The sequence below is a fragment of the Hipposideros armiger genome, unplaced genomic scaffold (genome assembly GCF_001890085.2).
Source record: "Hipposideros armiger isolate ML-2016 unplaced genomic scaffold, ASM189008v1 scaffold_358, whole genome shotgun sequence".
Classification (NCBI taxonomy): Eukaryota; Metazoa; Chordata; class Mammalia; order Chiroptera; family Hipposideridae; genus Hipposideros; species Hipposideros armiger.
The window spans coordinates 1-10,157 of record NW_017731708.1 but is presented as its reverse complement, the minus strand read 5'-3'; positions in this window follow the sequence as shown (position 1 = coordinate 10,157).

Below are 10,157 nucleotides of genomic sequence, written 5' to 3'. Positions count from 1 at the left end.
AGAGGCCTCAGGTTAAACAACAAAACAGGCTGAGGTCTAAACTTCTTAGCTTTCACATTATATTATAATTGTGCTGCTATTTTTATTTGTACCTCTTAATATGCTTCTGTCACCGTCACAGAACACTGGGGAATCCCCTTTGCATCTGACATAACACTAGTTAATCCCCTTCCTCATGAACCCAGAACTGCAGGGCCTTAGGTTGCAAGCCGAGGATTAACAGCCCTTTGCAGGGGGAGTCATTTTTATCGGTTTTTATTAAAACTGTTTTATTACCATGCTGAAAAAAGCAACAGGATTATGGCATCACGGAGAAAACAGTTCACGCACTTGCATAAAGGTTATCTGTTCATCACTTATGCAACCACAGCAGTTTAGGGTAAAAATCTGGTTGTGTTGAGTGCAACCCAGACAGCATTTCTGTGACTCCAGTCCTCAAATTTCTCCAGAAGTCCCTAGACAGTGTCTTTCCTGGTACATGAGCAGTTCTTTGGGACACTATGTGATGGTTACCATTTGCCCCCTTTCAGGTCTGGATTCCTAAAGGTCTCTTGTTGAAGCCAGTGAGACCGGGCCCAATTGTACGTCAAACTCTACTTCTTTGCTATTTCCTTTGTATCAGTCTAGTCCTGTTACTATGTGTGCCTCAGTGTGGGTCAATGACACCCTTTTTATCATTTTGCTACTGTACATTGGATCTGAAGAAATAAGACATGACACTTTAGAAATATCAGAGTTTAAGAAAGTGAAAGTACTCCATATGATACCATAATGGTGGATACATGTCACTAAACATTTGTCCAAACCCACAGAGTGCACAACACCAAGAGCAAACCCTAATGTGAACTATGGACTCTAGGTGATAATGACGTGTCAGTGTAGGTTCCTCAGTTGTACCACTCTGATGGCGAACATTGATAATGGGGGAGGCTGTGCATGTGTGGGGGCAGGAGGTATATGGGAAAAATCTCTGTACCTTCCTCTCAGTTCTGCTGTGAACCTCAAACTGTTCTTAAAAAGTAGTTGATAAAAAATATATATCATATAATTTAATTAATAAAATAGGTAGGTTTTATTATTATTATTATTATTATTATTATTATTATTATTATTTAGTTTTAACTGTCACTTTTATAAAAGCTCCTTTTCCAAGGGCTCCAGTTTAACTAGCTGATGGTGTGGTCTCCACACAGCAGATCAGACCACCTTTCCCTCTGTCTTGGTCCACTGTCCTTGAGCCAAATCTGTGAGCATCAACTTTTCTTCCCTTAGTGTGAATTCTTCAGAGGAGGCTCCTGGATGCCATGGGTAAGTAAGGCCCAAGTGAACCAATCCTTGTGCAGACAGGTCAAAACAACACCCCTAAGACACCTTTATGGCTCAGTTGGTTCATAGACACTTGCCCAATCTCACCAAAGCAAGGGAAGCTAACAACCTGTTATCTACCAGTGTGGGGCACAATTCATGTAGAGACCATGAAAGAAATCTTCTTTGGACTATTTGACTTATTGTTTCAACATTTTATCTTATAGTAACATGTTTTAAAAGAGGATAAAATTGATCCCAATTTCATAAAATACATTAAATTAGCACCTCCTTCTTGTAGCTTTTTAGTATTATTTTCTGTAGTACTGGTCACATTTTTTTTCATTTCAATTGTTTAATACATACTCCCTACATTTCCCCAGCCTCCACCCACAGGGACCAGTTAAATGTCTTCCTGATTGAGCCTTTGCTGCTAGCTGAGAGCTTACTCCATAGTGGAGAGAAGTCTAAGATGAGTGAGAATAAGTACCTTGAGAGACAGGGAGAAAGTATGTCATTGTGAAGAGCTATGAGGCATTTTTCTACCACACTGTGTGCCCAAACTTGAAAAACTAGTTACTAATTTATTCTTCCCTGCAACTTTCTGTAGCCAACGAGAGCCTGTAAACTTCCCTCCTATATGTCTCACTTAATTGTGTATATGTGACCAGAAATTAATAAATACCATTTCCATTTTATAATTAATTCCAGAAGCTAACTTGCTTTCAGTGGGTGTTCGTTTAATTGTGTTTCTTGGAAAGAAGCATTGTCAGGGAGCACCATTTCATGATTATACTGGTCCTTTCTCTCTAATGCACAGAAAAATCCCTGTAGACTGCAATGCCAGCAGCAACAAGAATGTCACAGATGTTAGTGGGTTTGCTATCAGGTATCTGCTGACATTTCAAATGTGTACTGTGTACTCCAGGACCCACATCATGACTTTCTGTGCTCTCAGAAAGTAACATTCTTCAAGTCTCCTCTGAGATAAATGTTTATGATTTGTCCACACTTTCCAGAATACTAATGTTGTTTAGGATGCAGGCAAGCTCTTTGAAATGCCTTCAGATATGTACGGGTCCTTAGAACTGGGAAAAACTTTCAAGGTCATCCAAATCATTATATAGACCCAAGGAGTTTGAGTGCAGCTTGAGACCACCCAGGCTGCTGGCAGCAAAGCCAGGACAAGTCCAGTGTGTTTGACACCCGGTCTTACATTCTTTAAGTATATTTGGGTTTTGTCCTGTCCTACAAGAAGCATTCTTTACAGGGTTGAACCTCCCATCTCTGAGTTCCCATTTTAATGCACAGAGCAGTTGCAGCTATTGTAAGAACATCCTATAGAAAGTGCCTGGAGTACAATGTGAGGGGCCTTGAGTATCAACTTGTCTTGGTTGATTGTGATTATATTCACATGATCTCAGTTCCTTTTGTCCTTCATGAGAATAAAGTTGGCACAGTACCTTATTTACAAGTTGTGGTGAGATCATCATTGAGAAAACAGATTGCAAAGATAGAGTGGTACACTTAACATTCTATTATTATGATGCACTCTTATTTCCATACTTTCAAAAGAAAAACAAACTGATTCTATGTTTAGGCTATGCAGCATTGATTCATTATAATGTGAAACCAGTCCTTTTAGATCACTTATCCATGCACGAACTGGGTTCTTAGCAAATTTCTAAGCTTATGAAGGCAAGAGAGGAGGGTAGGTCTATTGATTTCATTACAGCATATGCATTTATCCTGTGACCTAACCTCTTCTCTTTTGCTATACTATTCTCCACACACTCCTTATTCTGGTTTTTACTCATAGGCTTGGTCCCCATTGCCAAAGATGTAAAACAAAAAAAATCCATGATTAGAAGTACACATCAGTACTGGGTGTGGCTTACGTTTGTTAGAATCTGACAATGGCATCTTCCAACCAAATAAAAATGGAAGATAAGATGTACTGCAGTAAGATGTAAGATCTATGATACTTAACTCAAGGAGTACAAGAAATATTCTAAGTGAGTCCAAATCAAATAACAACTCTCATGATTGATCAACAAATAAGTGAAAAAAGGGACACTGAGGCCTTATATGTGACCTGTTATAGCAATTTGAGAAGGTGGCCTCTTAGACCCTGAGACACCAACCCTATAAACATAGACTTTCAGTTTTTATCAACAACTGGATCACTCTGTAGCTTATAACCTTAAAGACATCTCTAGTTGCCTTTTTCTCCATATCCAAGGGAAGGTCAATACCATTTAAACAGTTTTGAGACTGGTAGGCTGAAGCATACAGATAATTATTTGTTTAACTGCTACCATATCACCTTCTTAAATTGTCCTATGATGTCAAATATGACAGTATATTAGGATTCCTGATATACACTGTCTATTCAGTACAGATTTGGCAGAGATTTCTATTCTTATTTCATATTTACTTAAGATCTCCTTGGGACACAGCTATCAATCCAATGTATTTTGACTGAAGTAGAATCTGATATGAAAAGACTCCAGCTGAATAATATTGTTTAAAAGTCTTGGCTATATTAGCAGTGGTTTGCACTTTAATAAAAATTTCAAGGAAATTTGGTCTCAGCTATACTGAAGATCATCATAATGTTCCAAAAAGCAACAGTTTATTTAACAAAAAATATAATCCTAAGTAGGGAGGCAAGACTCAATGGTTCATATATCAGTTTCCAATATCAACCTTGCTATTTGAAATTTTTATGCTGCATGAAAAATATCACTCATCTCAGTCTTCAGTCTTCTTTAAGCACCCATCCCTCTTCTCATTTGATTGGCCTGTGTGCACACTACATATATCCATTCAGAAATCCCGGGGACCCATCCTCTATTTTTCTTTTCTGTATCTTTAAATTTAACAGAGACTAAAAAGCAGAATCTTTCTGGATATTTAATCTGTATATGTCCCTTTTACCTTTCCACCAATCAAGTTTAGCATAACAGGTTTTTAAATTTTATTTATTATTAAAGGTTCCTAGGTAAAAATGTAAATATTAATGAAACAAGCATAGTGAAAATTATGTTGATAAAGAAATTTGTTATAAATGCATAAAGAATGGGACTCACTGTATTAGCTCATTATGGCTGCATAACTAATCACCTCAAAAGTTTATGGTTTAAAACCACAAACATTTATAAAAACATTTATTATCTTATAGGTCCTGTGGGTCAGGAATCCAGATTCATCTTAATTGAGTTCTCTGTTTCAGGATGTCTGACGAGATTCCAGTCAAGGTGACAAACAGGGCTGCCTGCATCTCGTAGCTTCACTGGGTAAAGAGCTACTTCTAAACTTACTTCTCTGGTTGCAGGATTCAGTTCCTCATGGTTGTTGGCCTAAAGGCTTCAGTTCTTCACTGGCTATCTATAAGAGACCACCCTCAGTTCCTTGCCGTGAGACTTTTTCAACACAACAATGTGCTTTATCAAAGTGTACAAGTAAGAGAAGTCAGAGGAAGTATGCAAGTAAGATGGAAGTCACATTCTTTTATAACCTAATCTCAGATGGGGCATCCTATTTGTTTTGCCATAGTCTATTTATTACAGGAAATTCACTCGGTCCAGCCATACTCAAGGGGAGGGGATTACAGAGGACATGAATAACCAGGAGGTGGGGATCATTGGGAGCTATTGTAGAAGCTGCCAGCCACACCCAAATATCAGCCAGTAGATTCCAGTAAACTGAGCCATTTAGGATATAGTCATAAAAGCTAAAGCCTACAAAAGGGGTAGCAAAGGAGATAGATCTTCCAAGTCTTTGCTGTTTTTGACAAACAGATGAAGTTAACCTCAAACTTATAGAAAAAAAAAAGCCAACTTAACTTGAGAAAATAGTAAAAATTAAACTTGCTGATTTTACAGACTTAGGTGGTTTACTAAGAAAAGTTCAGTTTTAGTTACTAGAGGTAACAGATTAAAGATAATAGGAAAAGAAAGAGCTAAAGGCTGATATATTAAATAGTTATGTGGTGACAATTGAAGGAATAGCAGAGATTCCTTCAGCTACCAGTGATATTGCTACCTGGGGTATTTAATGTGGAAACAAATAGAAACATTATCAGAGGACATCAGGCCAGCACATTATATCCCTGAGGGGATCAAACTATGGTACTGCAAAGTGAAGAAACTCCTTTGTGTGTGTTCTTAAATGAAAGGGCAACAAATGAGATGGTGAATGGCACGCCTACCCAGGAGGGTATATGCTTTCTGCACTACTAGAGAGTGTCCTGCCATCAAGGACAATGGGCAATAAATTCTCAGATAAGCCACAATCTTGATTTTAATTTGAAGTTTCATTTCAATTGTTGTATTAACTGAATCTTTCACCAGAATTGCCAGCAAAACAAGAGACTAGGAAGTGTGTGAGATATGGGGATAACCAAGAGCCTACTCTGAAAGAGTGAAGTCTTTATGAGAAGGAAGTTATGTTTCCAGCGATTTCAATCCAAGGCAGAATGGTGACAAATTCTGTACCTCAAAAAAACTGCAACCCTGCTCCTTGAAGTGGGTCCAAGATCCAAGATCAGCATGGGCATCCACTGGGAGCTTATTAGACATACAGAATCTCAGCTCCATTCCAGGAGTACTAAATCTGAACCTGCATTTTAACAAGATCCCCAGGGGACCTGATGCAGAGTAAAGTCTGAGAAGTAATGGAACATCAAAGAGCTTTGAGAGAACCGTGAAGAGGAAGACTAAGTTCAACTGGAGGAATTAGAGAATGCTTCATAGAAAAGGTGTCGTCTGAGCTGAACCTCATGAGATGTGTATGATTTTAGCAGACACAATTTCAACAGAAAAAAAGAGACTTTCTTTGGGGGAAGCGGAGGATAGTTAAAGCATAGACAATAGTCTAGTGCAGGAAAGTGAACTATTTGGTGGGGAATGAAAAATGAACACACTATTAAGTTGAAGCCAGATTACAATGGCCTTCAAGTACTTGCTAAGAGATTTTTACTTTGTGTTGGCAATAGAAACACACTCGGAGTTTTTGAGCAGAGCACAATAGCAATAAGAAAAATTATACGGAGGCAATGTGGAAGATGTATTGGCATGAGGATTGGCCAAAGACATACCAGTTGGGAGCAATTAATACAGACACGCACAGAGTTAGAAGCTATATTTCAGAAATGAGGTTATGCGACCTTGAAATTGTAAGCAGTAGTGATGGAAATAAAGGAGACATGATGGAAGTCAGAGGCATTTCAGAAGTGGAATCCACAGCTCTTGATAAGCATTAGAGACTTTGCACCTGAATGATGGGGAGAAAAATTATGTTATTCAGGGAGATGGGGTCATGGAAACAAAAGCAGATTTTGAGAGAAAAAAGATGAGTTTGTTTGGGCTATGAGATTGTTGCTGCAAATTTTGAGAACGTCAGCCATGTTATAGCCTTTCATGCTCCCTTCATGCAACCAGTGTAACTTTTCTGGTTTTGCAATTCCCACCCTTTTCAGTGTCTTCCCCTGAGGGTTCCAACCAGACACCTGAAAAAGTCAGTGCACTTCAATTCAGTCAAAAAGGTTTTATTCTTTTTTTCTGGTTTAAGATGCCCACAAAGAAGAAATCCTTTGATAAGTGAATCACATTCTTGTAACTGTTTAGAAAGCACTTGATTCCAATGTACTGTTGGACAAATTGCATGAAAGAAATCCCTTTCAATAGAGTCTGAAAATTGTGTCATATTTCAGGAAAGAACAGAAAGGGAGCACAAAAGAATGGTAGCTGTTACGCTAATTGGAAAGAGGGAGAAAATCTGTACAAGAAGATATCAATGACTTTTCTTTCATGTAGACCAAAACTTCTTTACTGATTAGAAATGATAGGGCAAACATTCCAACTGAAAAGAGTATTTTTCTCTCTTGCTTTATAACTTCATTACTTTCCTGATGAGTTTCCTGATTGCAGTTAGTATCACTATTTCACCATTTGTCATGGAACATTCATGTGGAGTGCTTTGTTTTGTGGTGTAGTCCCCATAAGGGCCCTAAAATGTAGATCCTTTTATAACAGGTTTAGATGTCTTCAAAGATGCCAGATTAAATTAATTACAGCTTAAGTCTGTGCTGAAAGCATAACAACAGTTACAATATATCCCAAAGGGCCTTCCATGGAATCATCTGGATGAAATATGACATTACTTCCTCAAAGTCAAAATGGCCATGAAAAGTAAACATTTTGAATCTATTAAGAACATTAAGGCAGCCACAATAGTGCAACTTAAGACACTCACAAAAGAGGACTTCCAGAACTGCTTCAGAAAGTGGCAAGAATGATGGGATAAGTGTGTTCAAAATGAGGGGGTGTATTTTGAGGGGGAGTAATAGCAATATGTCTTTTACTGTAATAACTTTTTTATTTAAACATTCACCTTATTGTTTGATCACACCTTGTATGCTGGAGTATTACCCTGCCATAAAAAAGAAAGAAATATTTCCATTTGCAACAATATAGAGGGGACCTAGAGGGTATTATGCTAAGTGAAATAATTCAGAGTGTGAAAGACAAACACCATATAATCTCATTTATATGTAGAGAAAAGAGCAAAATAAATGAACTGTCAAAATAGAAATAAACTCATAGATACAGATAACAAATTGATGGTTGCTAGATGGGAGGTGGGGTTGGAGGGATGGGTAAAGAAGATGAAAGAATTAGATAGTACAAATCAGTAGCTACAAAATAGTCACTGAGATGTAAAATACAGTATGGGAAATATAGTTAATAATACTGTAAAAACTATGGTGTCAGATGGGTACTAGACTTATTGAGGCAATCACATCATAAATTATACAAATGTATAACCACTATGCTGTACACCTGAAACTAATATAAAATAATACTGAATGTCAACTATAATTAAAATATATATATAGTCATGGAATGTAAAGTACAGTATAGGGAATATAGTCAATGGTATTATAATAGCTAAGTACAGTTTTGGAAGGGTAGTAAACTTGCTTGGGTTATTACTTTGTGAGGTGTATAAATGCCTAATCTCTGTGCTGTTTTGGACATCTGAAATGAATAATTAAAAAAAATGACAAATGAAGCTTCCCTCCAGTCTTAGAGAAAGACATGCATTCACCTTTTCAAGGTTAACCTATATACCTGTATTCTTGTTACTTAACCTTCTTTTTTCAGAGTTTTACCTTCAACAATTTGTGAAGTGGGCAGTATTTATCAAAGTACATTTGTATTGTATTTTAGTGTATTGTAGTTTATTGTGCCATGCTGTGTTGTACTCTGTTGTATTGTATTCACTGTATGAAAAAAGACATCACGGTTAATTAATAAAAATAAAACAAATTTATGATAATTTAGATGATGTATTACAGAACTGTACACTTGAAACCTATGTACTTTTACTAACCATTGTCACCCCAATAAACTAAAAATAATAATAATAATAATAATAATTTTAGGGAAAAGCAGCCATAGAATGGTGTGAGATAAAAATAAAACACATTTAGAAATGAAGCATAAGATACAACTCAGACTAAACTGAATATTCACACTCTAGTTACCTTCAGAAATGGGTCTCTTTCATGTTAACATTATAATGAGAACATCACGCAATTACATAGCAGTTAGAGACAAAATAGTACTTCAAATAGCTAGCTCTTCCTTAGGAGGAGGTCCTTGGAATATATGAAGAAGAGTTTTTAATTCTTTTCAGAGTGTATCATTGAGAGAAAAACCTGACAGAAGCATTGTGAAAACTTAAGATTTTTAAAAGGATAGTCATGGACTGGAAGAAAATATCTGCAATACATATAACCACCCCATATATTTACATCCTATCTATACAGAATACATTAAAAATTCCTTAAAAAAATTAGAAAAAGACAATCCAATAGAGAAATTGAAGAGTCACTTCACAAAAGAGTATATCCAAATGACTTATGAACATGGGAAGGTGCTCAATCTGATTAGCCATCAGGGAAATGAAAATTAAAACTAAAATGAGATGTCACTATCACTCACTAGAATAGCTAAAATTAAGATGACTAACTACCAAATGTTGATAAGGATATGAAGCAACTGGAATTCTCATACACTGTTGATAGGAGGGTGAATTTGGCAATTCTACTCTGTATTAATTATCTGTTGGTATAAAAATGCTTGATAACAGCCACAAAAACCTCTATGATATACAATGAACATTTAACTTATAAGTCTACAAGCTGGTATTGTAGGTGGCATCAGTTGGGCTCATCTTTGAGTCTCAGCAGGATTCACCCATGTGCTTGGCAGTCTGTCTGATGGGGCAATTGAACCATGAGCCACAAGTTTGTCATCTTATTTTAAGCTACACTCACATTATTCTCATGGTGATGGCACAGAAGCAAGAGCAAGGAAGCTCAACAACACAAGTGCTTTTAAAGCCTTTAGTTATACTGCTATTGCTAGAATCCTTTCAGTGAAAACAAGTCACATGAATGAGTCCAGATTCAAAATGAGAGGACAGTACAAAGTTATATGGGGTGGGTGTAGATATACGTAAGGGTGAAGAATTAGGGCTGTTATATTTCTATCATATACAGAAATATATGCACATATGCAGTAAGAAATGTGTGACAATGTATGTAACATTATTATTGATGTAATTGCAAACCACCCAACTGTCCTTCAAAAAAATGGACAAAGAAATTGTGGTATAGTCATGAAAATTAATGAATTTTATAGCTTTACTAAAATGCATGAATCTTACAAGCAAAATATTGAATAAATGAATTCAGTTACAGAAAAGAACATTATAGGGCCAGCCAAGTGGCTCAGTTGATTATAGCATGGGCTCTGAGCAACAGGGTCGCTGGTTCAATT